Here is a 13,219-nt window from a genome sequence, read left to right on the forward strand (position 1 = left end):
TTCATGTTTTAAATTCAGAGACAGAGGGAAGGATGAGATAATCAAAGGTAAGGAATATGAGGGCCAGAACATGTGTTGCATATTTGTTTAATTTTTTAAGTATTTTTAAGCAGCCATTCCAAAGAGGCATGACCCATGTCAAAAAAGCTACAGAAAAATGGTGGTGATAAATACTGGCCACAGCAGTACGGAGGCCAGTAGAGAGAGAACACGAGCGCTGAGGAAGCGGGATTACTAGAATTGACCCATGCAGAGTTTGGATGAGTCTTGGAAATCAGTCTAGTTCTCACAATTGTATTTCTGCACTATTTCTCAAACACCCATCCTCTCTCCTTTTATTGTATTAATATGGCCCTCGCTTTCTGTTTCTTGTTATGTTGTGATAGTGGTTTATCTATATTCCTTAGTACTAGTCACCTCCTGTTCTCAACCTATGTCAAAATAATTATTTTTACCAGTTGTGCACAATAATTTAAAAAGTCAAACATGTGGTTAAAAAGCTAAATCTGTGTCTATCTGTAGTTACCTGTAATTTTCTTTCTTGTATTCCCACATGCTTGAATTGAATGAAAATGACTGCAGAAAAAGTTAGGGCCTAGGAATTGTATCCTTGCATATGAGACCTATGTACATCTATCATTTATATGGCAAAAAAAAAAATAACTGAGAAATACAGCCTTCAGGAAATAAGTCTAAATTCCATAAACCATAGATGCCTCTTCCAGACTGCCCACAGTGTAGCTTTTTGGTCTCTATTCTTTTTCATCTCTACCCCCTGTAAAATGGGCTCATCTGCAGTGGGGTAGTCATCATTGCCAAAACATACCAAATCCTTTCATACCTCTGAGCCTTTTAATACCCCTAACCCTACCTTTCCTATCACCAACTATGAACATTCTTATTTTAAGATATACTCAAATACCTCATATTCTACAAAACTCCCAGACTTCCTCAGGCACAGTCAACACCTTCATCATACTCAAGTTCAATTATTTCTATCCCCACCACTCACTCCTTCCCATTACCCATAAACTCCAACACTTTAAAAAAGGTCCTGCAAGTCCATCGAACAGCTTCTCATCTCAGCACAAATTGCCTGGCTCATAGCCTTCAATCAATGGTAGTTTGAATGGAGACAAAAGAAAACAACAGCAACAAAACATCTGGTTTTCAAGGTCATAAGGAACTCTACTGTTATTTATGAAATAAGACATTCATTAAAGCTCCTCCATGAATATTTTTAAAGGCCTTCAAGACAGAAAATCTTAACATTTTTATTACTAACACTTTTCTGCACCAGATAGCCCTTGTTAAAGTTCTCTCTTACATAGGGAATTCTTACAAAATTCTGCAAAAAAGATGCCTAAATTGTCAAAATACAAATTTCACACTATTAAGGGTTCTTTAAAAAACATTATAGTCTAACTAAGAAAAACATGTTTTTGCTAGACATCCCAAATGTGTTCGTCTTGAGACAGATTTAATGATCGGACAGGAGTATTCTTCACTGTTTTCTCTTTCTTAAAATTCAAATAACTTGTTCATACATTCTTCCTTTTCCTATTTGCTCCTGACACTATGACTATAATCTTTAATATGAATTAGATCTCCAGTTGCAATCTATAAAACATTTTGAGCACTTTCAAAGTCTATAAATCTCCAAGGAATCACAAATTTCTCTTTCCCCTAATAACGAAGGTGCAAAGTTTACTAGACACCCTATAAATATGCATCATATTTTGTAACTAAAACCTTCCAAAATGCCCTTCCTTCACAGGTCTGAAGGCTTATTACTACTTGCACAGAAATGAAGTTCCTTCATTTTGGTATACATATACTGAATACGCTTCAGCACATCCAGGAAATCCTCAAGAACTCTAAGGAGCCTCTAGCATAGGAGGAAAGATCTTCCCCCTATGAGATCATAGATCTTTCTCCTATGATCTATAATATGGGGCAAAAGGAAATAGAGGATCCATGAATTCTGGGAAACTATATGGACTCCAGACAGGAATGGGAACACAAATAGACAAATTGTCTTCTTGGGAGATAGGAGTTCAGAGTGAAGAAGAAGGATATAACATTTACTCCTCAGATTCCTAGAGGAGTAAGTGTTAGGGTGAAATGAAAGGAAGGTGCCAGTGAATTTTCTGATTTCTGTGGCTAGCAACATTGAAGTGCTTCAAAGTTTATGAACAGATCTCATATATGGTTAGGTCTATATCTCTTCAACAGACATAAAAAATAGCTGGTTACCATCCTAAACATAAAACTACAAAACAGAACATTAAAGAAATTCTAGTACTTCTAAGTATAGAGAAAAAAATTACATGTAAGGAAACACACGTTATTTTATAATAGTCAACTTAAGCAAACCAGAAGCTTAATTAGGCTCATATTTAAAAAAAGATTTTCAAGAGTTAGTAGATTTGCCCTGACCAGTATGGCTGAGTTGGCTGGGTATCATCCAGCAAGGAAGGTCACAGGTTCAATTCCCAGCAGGGCACATGCCTGATTTGCAGATTCAGCCTCAAGTTGGGGCATGTTATAGAGGCAACCAATTAGTATCTCTCTCACATGGATGTTACCCCTTCTTTCTCCCTCTCTTCCCTTCTCTCTAAAAATAAATAAATATTTTTTAAAGTTACTAGATTTACATTAACTTATTCAATAATATATACTGGGGATTATAGTGGTTACATGTAATGCGAGTTTGCAAAAAATGAACAGGAGCCCTTGCCCTCTAGGAGCTCACACTCTAGTTAAGGATTGGGCACTTTTTGTTTCAGATATATGTATTCCATTTTTAACAATACAAGGATGTGCAAAAGTAGGCTTAACAGTTATAACACAAATCATTAACAAAGTATATAAGGCTAAACCATATTTCACAGACTCACAACTGTAAACCCACTTTTGCCCACCCCTATATTCAGACCAGCACCTCCAAGTATTTTCCATTGGAACACTGATTCCATTACAAGACCAGGTATGTTTGGAAAGCAGCACAGAGCCAGAGGGTAACATAGAAGGATATTGAAGGCCCTAAGAAATCTTGTTGAAAAATTTTAACTTTGCTTAATTTGGTTATTTTTCAAAATTACGTAACTGCATAATTTAAAAAAATCTAACACCTATAAACAGATCAGGGGACACTTTGGGAAATGCTGATTTGGGCAAACAGTTTTTAAAATATACTCTTATATGTTTCCAAAGGCAAGGAAAACACAAACTTTTTAATACTTTTCACATTTTCAGGAAATATATGAAAGATAAAGCAAGTTTCCAAATTCTTGGGAAAGTATTATAAAAATAATTAGAAGGATGGGGTTAAGTGATTGGGGAAGAATAACAAATAAAATAGCTTTCTCAAACCACCAAAAAACTATTTATAATTTTAAATAATGTTTTATAAAGGCTAAAAGAAATTCCGTGTACTTTAAAAACAGGTGATTTAAGTATATAGTCCTCTTACTAAAAATCTACTCTTGTTAATATAGATGGTTTCAAACAAACATATGAATCTGCAATAAATTTTACTTACAGTCTCAACTACACGTAGAGGTGAGACACTACAAGCTCCACACTCCGTTTGTTAACATTCATTATCTTTCAGCCCTTTATGGATTTTAAGTTGGTACCTACTCTTCTCTCTTCCTAAGAGCTAATGGAATTCCAGTATTTAGGCACTTCTAATTGCAGATTAGAAAAAAAATTTAGTAAGATTAAAAGGGAAAAATGTACCCTCTTCGCTATTGCTGCTGAAAAGCAGAAAGAATAGAATTTATCAGTTTTATGATAAAGAAAATTCTATTCTTTATCATAAAACTGCCCTTGCAAATATTTAAAAAAATGTAGTCTTGTTAGAAAAATGCATTTCAGTGTTGCTATATCCTGTGAACATAATTAACTTTAAATTCTGTAATTCTGACTGGTTACTGGATGTAATCATTTGTAGCCTTACTAACGATATTTAAAATAACATTCTGTTTCTGCTAGTTTCTTTGCAAACTTACTTGTGAGTTGAGGGAAAAATCATTGGCATATCCCTGTTCTTGCATATAAATGGTCACACACATCCATACATACATCTTTCCTATTTAAAGAAAAAAATTTTGACTATCATCTTGTTTAGATTAATAATAGGGCTATGACAAAAACCAAACACTGTGTACATTGAAGAGAGAACTGGTAGCTCAGAGAAAATATAAATTGGTCTCTGGTATGCAGTCTGTTTTCACCCCAAGGTAATAAAGAGCTTTGCTTTCTCCATATTCTTCCTAGGTGGCAGAAAGCGCTGTACTCACTCAGATTACACTTTCACTTCTCAAAAGTCATAACTGATTCTTCTCAAGCTTTTGGGAAGTTCTTGCAGAAAATTATAAAAATAATAAAGGTTATTACTTATGGAAGAACTAAAATATCTAGTAGTCCTTATAGTCTCTTGAGCTGTGGCTATTACAAAATGCTGTTAATCTTACTAAACTAAGGCTGTGGCAATTTCTGGTTCAATAGGCATTGCTCCTCTTATATTTATTAACCAACTTGTTTCCCCTGCTAACTTATTTAGATGTTATTCTTTTTTAAGATCAGGCCATAAATTAAATAGAATAAATAAATTAAATAATTCCCCCAGGAAGCCTTATGCAAATATTTAGGTTAACATTATATATCAATGATTTTCAACCTTTTTCATCTCATGGCATACATAAATTACTAAAATTCTGTAGCACACCAAAAAATGTATTTTTCACTGATCTGACAAAAAATAGCTATAACTTTGGGCAGACTTCCGCCAAGATGGAGGCATAGGTGGAAACACTGTGCCTTCTCCCACAACCAAGTTTGAATACAACTAAGGTTTGGAGAACAAAGACACAGCCAAAGGACAGAAAATTGAATTATACAGAAGTCCGACTACATCTAACCGTTCAATGGGGACGGTAAGAGGGGCGGAGCCAGCAGCGAGCAGGGTCAGGCAGGACAGATCCCCCGACCTAGGCGAGCAGGCAGCCCAGACCCAGTCAGGGTGTGGGGCAGACTGACCGCGGTCGCACATTCACGCACAGTGAGACGGACCACGCAGGCCCCAGGGGGCGAGAGCTGATGGTGGTGGCACACTCGCATGCAGTGGGACAAAACGCGTGGGCCCGGTGACAGTGACAGCTGCGGGACCGGTGGGGGCTGCGGCGGCAGGCAGCAGACGGGATGCCATTGTTCCTTTTTGACCCCGCCCCCACATACAACGTCACAACCCAGGGACTGAGTTGCCCTGCTCTTCTGAACACCTTAGGGCTCCAATCCTGCTACAGAACAGGCACAAACAGCCCAAAAGATGGAGCAAGAAGAACTCAAAGTCCCAGAGCCAATAACTCTCAGCGACCAACAGATTGCCAGCCTCTCACAAGCCCAATTTAAGACACTATTTATCAGGATGCTCACAGAACTGGTTGATTATAGTCACAAATTAGAGGAACATATGAAGGCTAAACTAATTGAAATGAAGGGAGATGTCCAGGAAACCAATAGTGATGGAAAGGAAACTGGGACTCAAATCAATGGAATGGACCAGAAGGAAGAACGAAACATCCAACCAGAAAGGAATGAAGAAATGAGAATTCAAAAAAATGAGGAGAGGCTTAGGAACCTCCAGGACATCTTTAAACGTTCCAACATCCGGATTATAGGGGTACCAGAAGGGGGAAAGAAACAGCCACGAGTGGAAAACTTATTTGAACAAATAATAAAGGAGAACTTCCCCAGTCTGGCAAAGGAAATAGACTTCCAGGAAATCCAGGAAGCTCAGAGAGTCCCAAAGAAGTTGGACCCAAGAAGGAACACACCAAGGCACATCATAATTACATTAGCCAAGACTAAAATGAAGGAGAGAATCCTAGAAGCAGCAAGGGATAAGGGGACAGTCACCTACAAAGGAGTACCCATCAGACTGTCAGCGGATTTCTCAAAAGAGACCTTACAGGCAAGAAGGGGCTGGAAAGAAGTATTCCAAGTCATGAAATCCAAAGACCTACAGCCAAGATTGCTTTATCCAGCAAAACTTTCATTTAGAATGGAAGGACAGATAAAGTGCTTCTCAGATAAGGTCAAGTTCAAGGAGTTCATCATCACCAAGCCCTTATTATATGAAATGCTAAAGGGACTTTTATAAGAAAAAGAAGATGAAAAATATTAACAGTGAAAGGACAGCAAACTCACAGTTATTAACAACCACACCTAAAACAAAAGCAAACCAAGAGGACAGCTAGATCAGGAGTGGAACCATAGAAATGAAGAAGACTTGGAGGGTTAGCAACAGGGGAGTGGGAGGAGGAGAAGGGGGGAGAAGGTATAGAAAATAGCATAGAGGGTAGGTAGAAAATAGATAGGGGGGAGGGCAAGAATAGTGGGGGAAATATAGAATCTAAAGAACTTGAGACACGTGGTTATAAACTAAGGGGGGGAGAATGGGGGGAGGGAGTGTGCGGGTGGAGGGGAATGAAGAGGGGGAATAGAATAACTGTAATGGTATAATCAATAAAATACACTTAAAAATAAACAAATAAATAAATAAACAAGTTCTAACTTCAAAAAAATAAAAAAATAGCTATAACTTTGTTTTACCAAAAAAGAGTACCTACCCTTTTTACTCCAAAGTGCCTTTTTTAAAAATCAGATGCCTACCCTTATTTATAAGGATTTTTGGTAACGAGAATTAACCAATCAGACACAGCCTTATTATGCAACGTGACCGATAAGACAAAATTCTACCACATGACCTATACATATTTGTGGTTCAAAATGGGCATTCACAACAGATGGCTCTTGTGATGGCTGCTGTCATTCTTTTATTTGACAATTTGACAACCTAAGGGAAAAGGGGTCAGTGCTTCTAAGTAGTCGTATATTACAAAATTTCTTGCAAAACCCGAGTGTGCTGCACCTGTTATGTATGTTTTGTTCATAGGATATATTTTAGTGATTATGTGTACCTTTGCAGAATAGACAGAAACATAGTTACATGGAAGAGCTGATTGTTGACAAAAGTCTTTATTGCTAAAACCTCACAAGATGACATTTTGTCTAGTGATAGTAACCAGTGAATAAATACACTTTTTAAGACAGATTGTAAAAGGAGTTTATACATGTGAAGTCCTATAGACTTTTCAGTCTTTCCTGTTCCTCCATGAAGAAATAGGGGCAGTCTAACATCTATGTGGGATTCTGAAGAAGTGGAACCAAAGTGACCAGGCACGCTGCCCAGGTTTTTAAGAAATCTTTGGCAATCACCTGGATTTAAAAAAAACAACTCAAAATATTCATGGCCTATGAGATTTCCAGGTATCTACCATAGCCCATCCCCATCTAGGTTCATTAGTGGAAAATTTGGCCTGAACTTCACACAAGGGGGCCATTTCAAATCTTCCTGACTACCTGTGAGGTGCAGTGGTCTTCTGTTTTGGATCTATACTTGATGTTTAAGATGAATATCTCATCCATTAAACAATTTATTATTAATTTTTGGTTTCTTGGACCCTTCCCACTTGAATCACAGGCTACTGGTGGCAGCTTACAGATAGCTCTTGGTAATGCTGGGTCTGCCTAGATAGCTAGTGAACCTTCTGTCCTAACCTCGGCCTTCCAGTCAAGAAAATTCAACCTCATGTTTCAAACATGTCTGAAGTTCTTCCAGACCTCTTCCAAGATAATCCATCATGAAACAACTAAAACTACAGAAGGTGGTACTTAACTTGCCTGTCAACAGTAAGGTCTTGCCTCCCACTCCATTTGATGGCTCTTAACTTGATTATAATTTGTGTACATTAAATACAGCCCAGCTTTTGCTTTTACACTTTGAGGTGTGGCCTTGGCCACTTCTGAACTGGGTTCAAAGACTAGAGAACTTGGAAAAGGAGAGAAACATTGATGCTTATGAGAAGTATAGATTGGCTGCCTCTCATATGCACCCATATACCAGGGATTCCACACGCCCAAACTGGAGACTGTATGTTGCTTGACTAGAGACCAAACTTGTAACCTAAGTATGTGCTCTGACCAGAAATGTAACTCACAATCCTTCAGTTATGGGATGACAATCCAACTGAGCCACACCAGCCAACGCAAGACTACAGAACTTTTAATGCAGATCTACTGCTGAAAATCTTTTTGCAAGGAACCTTTTAAATCACTTTTTCTCTTAGGAAAGACATCCTTACTTGAGACTTATCAGTCAACACAAGAGAAAGCAACTGCTAATCTCTCATCTTAGAAGATGGGCAAATGACCGCCACTAGAATGAGAAGTGCATGGACACTGAGGAAGCACTGTGAAGGTTGTTACTTGCTGTACTACCTTTTCTGAACTTTCTGGTTTTGTTACTGAGTCTCAGTTGTAAGGTGAAGACCATCTACTACCAAAGACTAAGTAGAACTAACTTTACTAAATATAATGGACCTTTGCTATGATAACTCAAAAGATACACAACATACTCCTTAATTGTAGGTTTCTTCCCAATTACCACAAACACCAAGGAGAAACCCTCTAGCAGTGTCTTTTGCCTCGATATGTGCAATGTTTCAACAGCTGGAGGTAAAAATAGTTTTTAATGCTCAGAGTATGGCACTAGTTTATCATGATAAAATTTGTGGGAATATATGGAGGTACTATGTTGATGGGAAGTGAGCTGGACCAAAATAAATGCTACCTGGTACTTTGATTCTGGGTGAAACTTCTATTTAACTCACGACTTTAGGAAAGAGAGTATGGTAACTTGGAAAGACACCATTTTCATTTGTTGAGGTCATGCGCATTCATGGTCATAGACATGTGGCCTGGCTCTGTATCTTCCAATACTTCCGGAGGGAAATAGTCACAACTGTGAGGCACAATGGTTTAGGAAATAATATTCCCAAGTGAAGTTACACACAATCCTAGAAAGATCAAAAACTATTAAAATAAGGTAAGGACAAAACTACTTCTCTAAAGCTGCTCACTGAGAGGATGGCCATTGCACTAAGATTATATAGAATCACATGGCTCAGACTTCATCTGAGCCAGCAAAGAAAGGCTGTGTGCTCTCACTAGGAAGGAATTATGCCCCTGTGTTTCTGGCAATTCAAGCTATGTCAGAAAGAATTTGCCAAGCTGCACCAGACCGAGAGCCAGAGCCTATTTACATGGGCTGGTAGCCTTTTATAGGACATGGAGCAGTCATAAAATAGTACAAAGTATTGTGAGACAAAAAAAATATGTTAGCCATATGTACCAGTAATATTGTAAGTTGTACCCTTAAAAGACTTACTTCAAACGTTCCCACCTGGTTGCTAAACAAGTAGTGCGCACTGGCAAAGAAAGTCTAAGGAGAAGTGATAAGGGGGTTCCCAGATTCTAATTTAAGACAAAGTATTGCCTAAGCAGACCTAGACCTCATATTTGAGCTCAGTTTTCCCAATAAGTCTCTAAAGAAAGGCCTTTTAGTTCATTTTACTATAATTCTATTTTAATTTTCCTTATTTTCTGTTACTGTCACTGATCAATGGTTTTTGTTTAAACTTTTATATACTACTCTTTAAATAATAAATGATTTGAATAAATTAATGGTTTTATGCACATCTGCTTAGCAACTATGATTCTGGAAATTAGATTTTATTAGCAAGGCAAAAAGTACACTTAGTAAAAAAAGCACCGATTTGTAAGCCAAGAGGCTTACTGTAAAATGTTTACCTTTTAAGAATGAGCTCAATGTGGGACATAAATCAAGTGCATCAGCCTAATTATTGGTGTCTGAGTAAAACACATGTTTTTCTCTCAAATATGCCCTTTTTTGGTCCAGTGGGGAGCAGGCCAAAATCTTAATGTTAACATATATGGAAAATATGAACGAGTGCTAACTTTCCCTTTCTTCAAACAATGCACAGAATTGTGGATTTTAAATAACAATAATTATGCATATAGTAATCTACATATGAAAAAAGGGCACAGAAATAATTAATAATATCCATTGATCAATTTGGAATACGCACAGTTTAGGAATGAAGTAGTATTTTTAAAAATAAGCTATGCTGAACTGCAATCTGATGTAATGTCCTTTAAATTCCAATTATCATACATTGGGCCCACAAATAAGCTACAGAAACCTGCTGTGGGATAAAGTGACCTTGCTGATAGATCTCTACAAAAGCAAGGTCTGAGTCAATTCCCAGGTACATTCCACAGAAGCTGCAGCAAAGTACAGCAGAGCAAGCGAGCGCAAGAACAGGAAGATGGCAGTGTGTCCTAAACACACCATTGGAAACATTCTGATCAGTGTCATCCATGAACACAAAGTACACACAATGCACACATGGGCAGTAAATTCACATAAATCCCTAGGCATTCCCAATTAGTTGAAGGCTTATATTTGGGCTTATTTTTTAATAAACTTAATCCCTGACCTGTATATTTTCAGTAGAGGACAAATTGAAAGTTAAATACAATTAAACATTCTTTAAAAAGCTATTGTAGTTCTTCTTTAGAAACAGAAATAGATTTTTGCTTGTTTGCTGTAATTCTTAAAATTTGATGAACTAAAATGGTATTCCTTAACTAAAGCTTCAAGCCCAGTGGGCAACAACACACAAAATAAAAAGCAATGCCTCAGGCAATCCTCAAAACTTGTCACTAGCAAACAAAGTTTTAAGTTTTGGTGCATCACAGGGTCCTTTAAGATGCCATGGCTGCTGAGACCTCCTCCCTAGAAAAATGCAATGAACACATCTTGTTTCACAGGGTTTGTGAATTACTTGAACACCACACAACTACACAGGTTGATTTATGTAGCTGGGAATATACTTTCGAAAGTCTCTTTAGAAATTGATATTGAGAACAAGGTTAAGTGAGGAAGGAGACTATCTGTGGTGGGCACAAACCCACTCAGGACTGTGTAGTCTTGGTATTATGACTATTTATTGTGGCCCTAACTTTAATGGAGCAGAAAAACAATTGAGGTTAGCAATTGGCTGTATACAGGATAAATTTAGTCCAGTGGAAAGAGAGCAAATTACTGCATAACCTAAAGAGAAGGAATCTTCTTTTCTATTTACAGAGGAACAGAAGGATATCTTTTTTTAATTAATTAATTTATTTATTTATTTATTTATTGACAGGGAGGAAGGGAAGGAGGGAAGGAGAGAAGTATCAATGTATGGTTGCCTCTCCTGAGTCCCCTGCTGGGAACTGGCCTGCAACCCAGGCATGTGCCCTGACTGGGAATCGAACTGCCATCGTGTGGTTCGCAGGCCCGCGCTCAATCCACTGAGCTACACCAGCCAGGGCCAGAAGGATATCTTTTAACCAAATTAGCCCTGAGGAAATCTGTCCTCAAGTGCAGTTAAAAGTAATAGATATTTGAATAGGACCTAAACTTGTATTTATTTAGGCTATAAATAATCACTAATGACTAACTTCTATTGCTAAAAAGTGGAAAATTTGGTTATAAAAATGTAGCACATTACTTTCAAATTTTTCACCTTTGTTCAAAATACCTGGAAGCCCTGTAGTTAACTGCAAAATGTTCAGTGAGTTACTTTGTACTCTTAAATAACTGTTTAGAAGTGTTTCTCAGGTACACTACCACACACAGATTATTCTAGATTGCTTTTAATTCACTTGTACATACTACAAATTATGTTAAAGAACTATGGAACTTTTAAAAAAATGATTGCCACTGAACCATTAGTTACAAGTGCCCTTAAAATACAGCAATAAGCTTCGATAATTTACACTGGCCCTGGCGACTTTCAATTTTGATACTACATATGAATAGTTTGTGGTATGTTTTTAGAGAAAAACAAAAGCTAAATAAATTACTATTAAATCAATACTACTCTGACTCTTGCATATTACGAAGTTTTATGAAACCTAATTATTACATCGTTTTGCACTTCAGCTTAATTCCTATTTTGTTTTACCAACAAGACTGCCAACTCCTAAAGCTTTACAACTATTCAAGAATTAGTTCTGCATTAAATACAGAATTAGTGTGTCTTTGGGGTTTACTTTTATAAATAAATAGTAAAATTCAACGTCAGAAGAGTCAGTGTACCAAAAAATTAAAACAGAAGATCAAAATTCATGAGAACAATTCCTGTTTGTTTGCTCAGTAGTATATTTTTTTACACTCACTGAACATCCCCTTGTCTTTCCCATAATTAAGAAGTAAATTATTATAATCAGATTTTTTTGTGGCTCTGAGTTTTCAAACAATGTGATATAAGTGTTGTTATATTTTTACAGCACTTTGAATAACACTAATATTGATCTTAACATTAAGTTTTGCACATAATTATATTTGTCTCTTTTTAAAACAAAATCTTGAATTTATGCTAAAAATTCTGATTATGTATTAAAAATCAAGAATCCTATAGTCTGAACATTTTATTATAATCTTTTAAAGATAGCAATTAAAAAAAATCTAGTAACGGAGTAAAATTTCCTTGAGGGCCAACTCAATTTCTCCTTTTGCCCAAGATAGGAATTCAATAAATACAGAGGTTGGAAAAAGTAATTTTACAGATATAATACAAATAAATATAATAATTAATAGTAAAAGATAAATGTTTCCCTGGTTTAGTATTTAGGCTTTCCTAGTTTTTAGTTATTAAACACTGTAAACAAAGTATTAAACTACTATAAACTGTGATAATACTATAATAAGCACCTTTAGTTTGGGGCCTACTTTTCAATGATCAAGTGATGAAATAAATAAAAATATACAAATGCAGCATCTTAAACCCGTAACAATCTAAAACATAAATCATTATACAAGTGACCTGAACGACTGATGAGACTAACTCCAGTCAAAAGCACCTTTGGGAATGATGCTCCAAAGAATATTATAATTGGCTAAAATTTAATTTTTTAGATATGAAGTCTTGTTAAAAAATCTTTAGTGGTAAATTATCCCTTTCTAAAAAATAAATTGCACTGGATTTATGTACAAAGCATAACCTCTAATATCTATTGAAAAGAAAAAAAGGAACAAAAAAGCTTATTAGAAGTTTTATGGATCAATCAGTTAGCCTACATAAAAAAATTACAGTAGTAAACACGTAAGAGCAGCAAGTGGTGAAAGTGTTCTTACCTTTCTTCTTAAAATTCTTTAAAGAAATACAAATTTAAGTTCAATAGCCTTGTTCAATCAATTTTTTTAAACTTTAATCTAAAATCCAAAAATTTCTCCAAT

The sequence above is a fragment of the Sturnira hondurensis genome, unplaced genomic scaffold (genome assembly GCF_014824575.4).
Source record: "Sturnira hondurensis isolate 20B ecotype Veracruz unplaced genomic scaffold, ASM1482457v3 Scaffold0013190, whole genome shotgun sequence".
In the NCBI taxonomy this organism is placed as follows: domain Eukaryota; kingdom Metazoa; phylum Chordata; class Mammalia; order Chiroptera; family Phyllostomidae; genus Sturnira; species Sturnira hondurensis.